This window comes from Urocitellus parryii, chromosome 5, assembly GCF_045843805.1.
Source record: "Urocitellus parryii isolate mUroPar1 chromosome 5, mUroPar1.hap1, whole genome shotgun sequence".
NCBI classification, from domain to species: Eukaryota; Metazoa; Chordata; class Mammalia; order Rodentia; family Sciuridae; genus Urocitellus; species Urocitellus parryii.
In genome coordinates, this window is record NC_135535.1 from 88,143,394 (window position 1) to 88,151,193 (window position 7,800).

The 7,800-nt window shown below is 37.3% G+C and overlaps 1 pseudogene; it reads right to left on the reverse strand.

Moving 5' to 3' along the window:
- Positions 1 to 465: 465 nt before the first annotated feature.
- On the reverse strand, positions 466 to 6,973 carry LOC113185288 (putative heat shock protein HSP 90-beta-3; annotated as a pseudogene).
- Positions 6,974 to 7,800: the final 827 nt, after the last annotated feature.

Sequence of the window (7,800 nt, forward strand, 5' to 3'; positions counted from 1 at the left end):
ACCAGTGGGGTTTGGTGTGCTCAGTTCATCCACCACCCACCTGCTAAAGTGGCCCCTCATCCATTAACTTTCACCAACCCCATGGAGTTAGGGATTCAGGTAGCATTCAGCAACATTTCCTCCAGATCAACTCCACATACAGTGAGTTATAGGTTGCCCTTGTTCTTCCTTCCTTCCTTCTCTCAGTTTCATCAATTTTTTTAAAAAAACCTTCCTCAAAATCCTGGTGTATGTTTTTCACTTTTCCCATATTTCCAGTGTGGGTTTTTAAATTTTTTCACATGTTTAAACTTCAACTCAAAAGAACAAACAAAATAAAGCACGATATACAACCTTTAAACCAGATGTTAAATTAAGGGATAGGGCTAGAGACCCTTGCTCCTGCCTTAGTTACAAGAACAGGAGAGAAAAGACCACTGGACATCGGCAGAGAGACCAGGGCCACTTTATGGTCCTACTGAGCTATCAGGACTTTACATAGAGAGCATAAGTTTTCCAAGTAAAAACATTTAATCCATGGATGCAAGATGAATTCTTATCACCTTCAAGGCATGGGATAAGGTAGGATGTATCATCAGGAAGAGCAACCTTAAGTTCCTCTGCTCTCACTTCACCTTCATGAATGCCTGGGCCTAACTTGATCCTATGGTAGATGTGGTTGGAGTGGTCTAGGGATCTTCAAGGGAGAAGCCAAAAGAAAGCAGTGCCGTCTCAAACAGCAGAACCACCAGGTTCTTGACAGCCTTGTCATTTTTGTCCACCTCAGCTTTTAGCTATAGTTTCTCCACAATTGGTTGAGAGGGTTGATCTCCAGATCCCTCATGGCCATCATGTAGACCATTGCAGAGTTGTCTCAAAGTGCCTAGGTCCTCATGGGCTGCTCTGTGTTGGCTGTCCAGCCATAGGTGCTAAACATAATGTAACAGGGTGAAGACACAAAACCAATGGACATAGTCACCTTCTCAGCCTTCTTATCCAAGGTTTCTTTTATGAGATTGCAGAGGTTCTCAAACTTCACCTTGCTTTCTTCCATCTTCTGTATCTCATCTCTTCTCCTTTTCATCTTCAGGTAGCCCTAGAACCTTCTTTGAAACTGTGAACCAGGCTGCTACACACAATGCTGCTCAATATTCTCAAATTCCTAATTCCACACATGCTCCACAATAACAGATCTGGCCAACAGGGAAACTCAATCATCATGGAGTGGCTTCAGCATCATTATTTCTGAATAAATACTGTCACTTTGATCCATCCTTTTAAAGCAAGCAGAAATTCTTTGAAGAACACCAGTCTTGATTTATAGATATGAAAACGACATAGTAAAACTTGAAATAACACTATCCTATCTAAACTAAATTTATGCTCAGCTGCTTTTTACTTTAATGACAATAAGGCAAATGAAACAAGTAGCTAACATTCATATGGGCCAGTATCTGTAATAAGTATTATATGCTTAACTTACCTAATGTTCCTTCACTACCACGAAAGCTCTTTACTCTCACCCAGGATGTAATAGATGGTTTTCTGGGTATCCTTCATGCATAAGACATACTCTGACAGAGAAGTCATCTCATTTTAGACTGAGAGGTGCAATAGCACAGCAGCTCAAAAAGGTATTGCCAGTTAGTGGAGTCCTCATGGATTCCAAGTTTCAGAATTTTAGAGAATGCCTAAAACTTCTTGTAGTTCTTTGTCCTTCACCAACTCAGAAATGACTCAGGAACTTTTTAACAATGTTTTTGCAAATGACTTCAAGATTTTGCTCTAGAGAAATATTTCTCAGATATTCAGGGGCAGGGCCTCAGTATCCATCACATAGTGGATAAAGTTGAAATGCTCTGATATCGACTCATCACAGCTGTCCATGATAAAGACACAATAGACACAGAGTTTTATGTTGGTTCTTTGGGGGTTTTCTTTTTATTTTCAATTTTCAAAGAGGTCAAGAGAGAAATAGGAATGCCCAGAATTCCAACTGACCTCTACAAAGTTGCTGAGAGCCATAGCCAAGTAGGAATGACGCATGGCAATTTCCTTGTCAGCCTACCCCATGTTGCTTAGAGGGAGGAATGGGCTTGCCTTGGACCCAGGTCATTTGCAGTGACATTGCATGAATGTTTGAGAAAGGTGACCCTGCTCAAGGACCAGGGTGGATCCGGGTTTAGGGTGGTTCCAGGTTTAGGGTGTGGATCCTGCTGGGAATAGGGCGTATCCTGCTGCCTCAGGCGCCCGCTCCTTGAGTTCCCTTGAGTTCTCGCGGGATTCAGAGAGTATTTTGGGATACAGAGCCCAGTGGAGGTGTGGATTTTTCCCCAGAACGTGCGTGTAGAGTGCTGGTGAGAGTTCAGGAATAAAGAATTGCTGTTTGAATCTACAAGGCTGTGAGTGGCTCGTGATTTTGTGCCCAGCCAGACTGCGGCACAAAGTGGTCTTCTCAGTCACTGGTAAGGCTCTTGTAAAATTTTCCACATTCCTCTTGGTCATATCATCAGGGTTTCTGGTCATATCATCAGGGTTTCTGGTCCACATAGGCTTGTTCTTGTTAGTTCTTCCTGAACAATATATTTCTCCTCAGTCTTCTTTGTTTTCTTTTTCCTATCCTTACTGCTGTCATTCTCATCTGAACCCACATTTTCCAACTCAGTTTTCTCATCATCATCCTCATCTTCCTCTTTCTTACCTTTCTCTTCCTCCACCTCGTCATCACTGGTTTCCTTCTCTTGTTCCTCCTCCAACTAAAAGGTGATGGGATAACCTACGACCATCAATGCTACTTCACTTCTCTTTGACATGTCTTTCCTCTTAAGTATTCTGTCTGGTCTTCTTTAAGGTAGAGAATCATCATTACCCTGGCCAATGGGCTCACTATGGCCAGCACATACAGTAAAGAAACCCCCATCAAAAGATTCCCAAGCACACCATTCATCATCATTGTGCTTGGTGACCACAACTATATTCTCTGCCATCGGGTAGACAGAATAAAGCCAACATTGAATTAACCAAACATGTAGATATCTTTACCAGCTTGAAGAACCTTCAGAAGTCCTTGACTACCAGACTTGGCAATAAAGTCAGCCTTTTGTCCCACCAGTGCCATGTCCATCAACCTCAGGTGCATTCCTGAGGGTTGGGATGGCATTAGTTTTCATCTCTTTACCACTGTCCAACTTTGAAGGGTTCCTCAGGCACTCATACCAAGTCTTATCCAAGGCATCAGAAGCACTCCCAAAGGAAATTTCCTTTGATGAAATAAAAGGTATTGATGATGAGAAACAGAAGTTGGGAAATAGCTGCCTGGAAAATGAAAGTGTCCACCTCCTCCTTTCCATGGTGCAGTTCCTCAGGAAGCTAGAGGGGAAAGGGTTGCAAGTACTAGAGACAGGAATGGCCTGCAACTGTGTTCAACTCACACATGGTACCAGTTACCTATTGGATATTAATTATCTTACCTATTCCTTTCTGCATCACAGTAAAACATCTAAGAAGAAACATATGTGTTTACATATTTGTATTTATATGTTATTATTTGACAAATATAAGCTAACTTAATATGTAATTTGTAAATATTACATGTCATATGTTTCTGTATATGTTAGGAAGCTTATAGCTAGAAATTCTAGATGTTTAAAACTGTTCAATTAAAAAAAAACTGCCATTCTTCCCTAAGTTTAGAAACTCCTTTTTCTATCAAGAAATAGAAAATATATTTTTCTATCGAGTTTTCATCAATACAATTGTATTGCTTTTAAAAATGATTTAACAGCTATGTGGGGTGATAAGAGAAAAAAAATATATGTTGGGAAAGTTACATCTAGGGAAGGATCTGATTATGAAAAATGTAAAAGCGTTATTGCTCAAAAAACGAAATATGAACAATTTGTTCTACACAAATATGAATAATTTGTGTTCCTTGACATCAAAATATATTCATAATTTTCTTCAGAAATAATTAAATGAATAAAAATTAATACTCATTATTCTTATCCTTCTCTAGTTATGTAGCAATTAAAGCTATTGCTTAATTTATTTACATACTTTGTGGAAAAGACAACCATTAGCTTTCAAACACACAGCTTGCAACATGGACATTCAATCATCATGGTGTGGCTTCAGCATCATTATTATTTCTGAACAAATACTATCACTTTGATCCATCCTTTTAAGGCAAGCAGAAATTCCTGTCTTTGAAGAATAGCAGTCTTGATTTACAGGTATAAAAATGGCACAGTGCAACCTAAAATAACATTATCCTATTTAACCAAAATTTATATTCAGCTACTTTCTACTTTAATGAGAATAAGGCAAGTAATATGAGTTTCTATCATTCATTAAGGTTTTCTATGGGTCAGGACTCATAATAAGTGCATTTTATATATAACTTACCTAAGTTTCTATACCACTAATCGTCAGATGCTGATGGCCACTCCATTTTATAGCTTAGAAAATGATAGGTGGCCTAAGACACTTTTCTTAAATATCCATTGAATTTGCCTGATGTAGAAAGAGGTGCTTCATAATTGTGAATGCTGTCTCAGTTCTGATACCCCCAGAATCACTCCTTTCATAATGCTATCACATACATATTCTTCTATAAAGCTCTTCAATCTACTTGGTATTGAAGAAAATGATTCAATTCAGTGAAATCTATGTGGATATTTTTATCATACATGATCTATTTCATTGTGTATAGGACAGTAAGATTCTTATATGTCATAGAACAATTTCACATCTAATCTTAAAATGGGAATTATGTGACACATCTTTACAATACACTATGTATGTTAAATTTAAAGAACATTTTTAATCATAATATTCTGCAATAAGGCTTCTTTTGCAATGAATATTAATACACTAGTTTCATGTAAATGTAATATATATATTCTTGCTTCTTTAAAATTAAAAAAAAGCAGTCTGAAGAATCCTAAGACATCTGCTTTAAATTAAAATCATGCTGGTGTTCTTGGTATTTTATTTTAACATGCTCCTTAAACCTTCCCACCACGACCATCACCTAATCAGATATTCTTCATTTGTAATGTCCTCCCATATTACCCCACTTCCTGACAGTTTGCCAGATTTGAGCAGACTTCCAGAATTGACAAAACACACTGTGAAAAGATGTCTTAACAATGTGCAAAGTTTTTCATGTATTTTATTGAAATATGTGCATATTACTTACAATATTGCTTAATAAGACATAAAACTGGAAAGTGTTCAAAAGTTAAAGCCCAGGCTGCTGTCATCATCTTCATTCTTGTGAACTTAAATTACTTTTGTTAAAGAGAAAGGAAAAAGGAAAATAAATCTAGGGTTCACAAATATCCCTCCTGAAAACTTAGGAAAAGTAAAACAGACTTCCAAATTAACCCAAACTGTACAGTCAGCTTCCAGCAGTCAAACACCAGTCAAGATGCACCGCTCCCTTCCCTGTTGTACCTGGGCCAGCCACAGAGGCACAGATAGCACCAAAACTGAAGAGGAAAATGCAACCCAGCTCTATTGTGTAGGATTCGAGATTCCAAGCTAGAATGAATTCTGGAGGGCTCAGAGTCTATTTCCTTTACACTACAGATGTGAAAACTGAGACTCCATCTATTTCCAGGGTAAGTCAATGCAAGATCTCACCGCAATGCACTATTCTTTTATGATGCATGACCTCATTCCACACATGCAGTTCCAGGAACAGGTCATTGCTTTCATTTTGATTGAATCACCCACATTACCCCCATTTCAGTAAACTAATAAATAGCTTAAATTAAACTAATAATTTTCAAAGTTTCATCAATAAAGGAAAACAGATTTCTTAGCACCCTTTAATTTTAAATAATTAAACCTATACCTTTCCCTGACATCATAAAGAATTTAAGATACTTTAATTTTTTAAATACAAACTATAAAATAAGGCATATAAAAATATGAGAAAAGTAAACATAATAGCAGGTCAACATATGTCAGACTACTGTGGATCAAATAGGACTAGAGGATAGATATGGAATTCTAGTCCCTCTAATGAATACTGAGATTTAGCTCTGAGTTTCTGGGTGGCCACAATAAAAAGGGAAATAAAATTGTATAAGTGGCATGGTCCTCAAGGAAAACAAAGCTTTGTAAAACTTGATTAAAAATTAATAACCCAGTACTCGGGATATAGCTCAGTGGTACAGCTCATGAGGAGGCCCTGTGGTACATACTCAAGGTACATACCTCAGTGGTACGTAGTCAAGGCCCTGAGATCCATCCCCAGAAAAACAAAAATTAAATCCTGATACATAGGTTCAATTAGTAAAGTTGTGGGTATCCTTATCAAATAGGCTAGAAATTATTTCCGAGAAAATTTCATTTTACCAAATTTAATCTGCTTAAAAGATCCAAGTCAAATGACTTAGGAGCTCTAAAGACACTCTTCACTAAATATCTTTAGAAAATCTGACTTATTTCCTCATTCTGCTTTTCTACTTTTTTTTTCTAAAATGTGAAATCTATTTTCTTGCTTCTCTGTTAAAGAGTTCATTCCCTTTTATCTTTAAAAGTCCATCCACATAGACATAGACACATAGACACATATATACAACGATGGAGACTGAACTAAATTATTCATTTGTTGAACACAAATGAATCCAACTCATTTATATTATAGATATGAAAATCCATACACAAAAAAGATAAAATATTTTCCCATTGCTTCAAAACTCAATAGTGTCCAATCATCTCTGAAATGTCTTTTCTTTCTCTTCATGTCACAAAATTGGAAACTCAAGCTCAGACATCATGGCAACCATTATTTAATACTTTCAAAATGTTAAAAATCATATAATTACTGAAGGGTTACCTGGAATATTGCCAAAAACAGTGCAGCACTGTGTTTTCAAGATACTATTAATGGGTATTTCAATGCATATGTTTTTCCTTGGAGACTACATGACAATTTGAACATGTGTCTGATCTAATGATCAATCTTACCTACCTTCTCCATACAACGAACAAAATTTTTTTAAAATAAAAAAGATAATCAGTTATGGTATCTTACTGCCAGTAATAAATTCTTATGCCATGTTAACAAAGTGTCTTAATTAAGGTTCTCAGTTGCAAAAACACTCTTCGGTGGGGGGTCAGAGTGTAGTGAAAAGATCTTGGGTAGCTCACAAAACTGCCATGAATGTGCAGTTTGGGAACATGGAGAGAAACAAAATGTTTCCAAAAACACAGCAAGTGACATCACAAAACCATTCTGGGGAAAACACAGATGCCACCCCATAGCTGATGCTGTCACCACCACCATCACTACAACTTGACAATGATGTGGCTGCCCAGCCAACTGCCCCAGGACCCTGTTGTTTCTACCCCTGCTGCCACCCACCATCAAAATGAGTTCTCTGTGGCTCCTGCTTCATTCAAACACCTGCTCCAATTCAAAGTTCAAAGCAAGTACATCTGAATGGTAGTTCAGTTTTCCCATGTGCTAGCAGCAAAGGAGAGCAAGAAAGCAAGTAGGTGGCAGTTTTGAACTCCATAGTGAGAGATGGAGTACACCATTTACCAGTATTCTTAAAGTGGGAATCCCCTATAAATAAATGAATGAGTATCGAGTGCACAAGACTTGTGGTTCCCGTGATCAAATCCTTTCTTTTAACGTTCCATTTTTAGTAATAGTAGCATTGTTACTACCATTAACAACAATGTTGGGTTTTTGGTTTTTATAGTTATAAATAAATAAGTTGCTCTTTAACCCAAAAAGAAGCATTGATTCATTCACTTTATCCAAATCTTGACTTTGTTTTAAGACCAATTGCTTCTCCATGA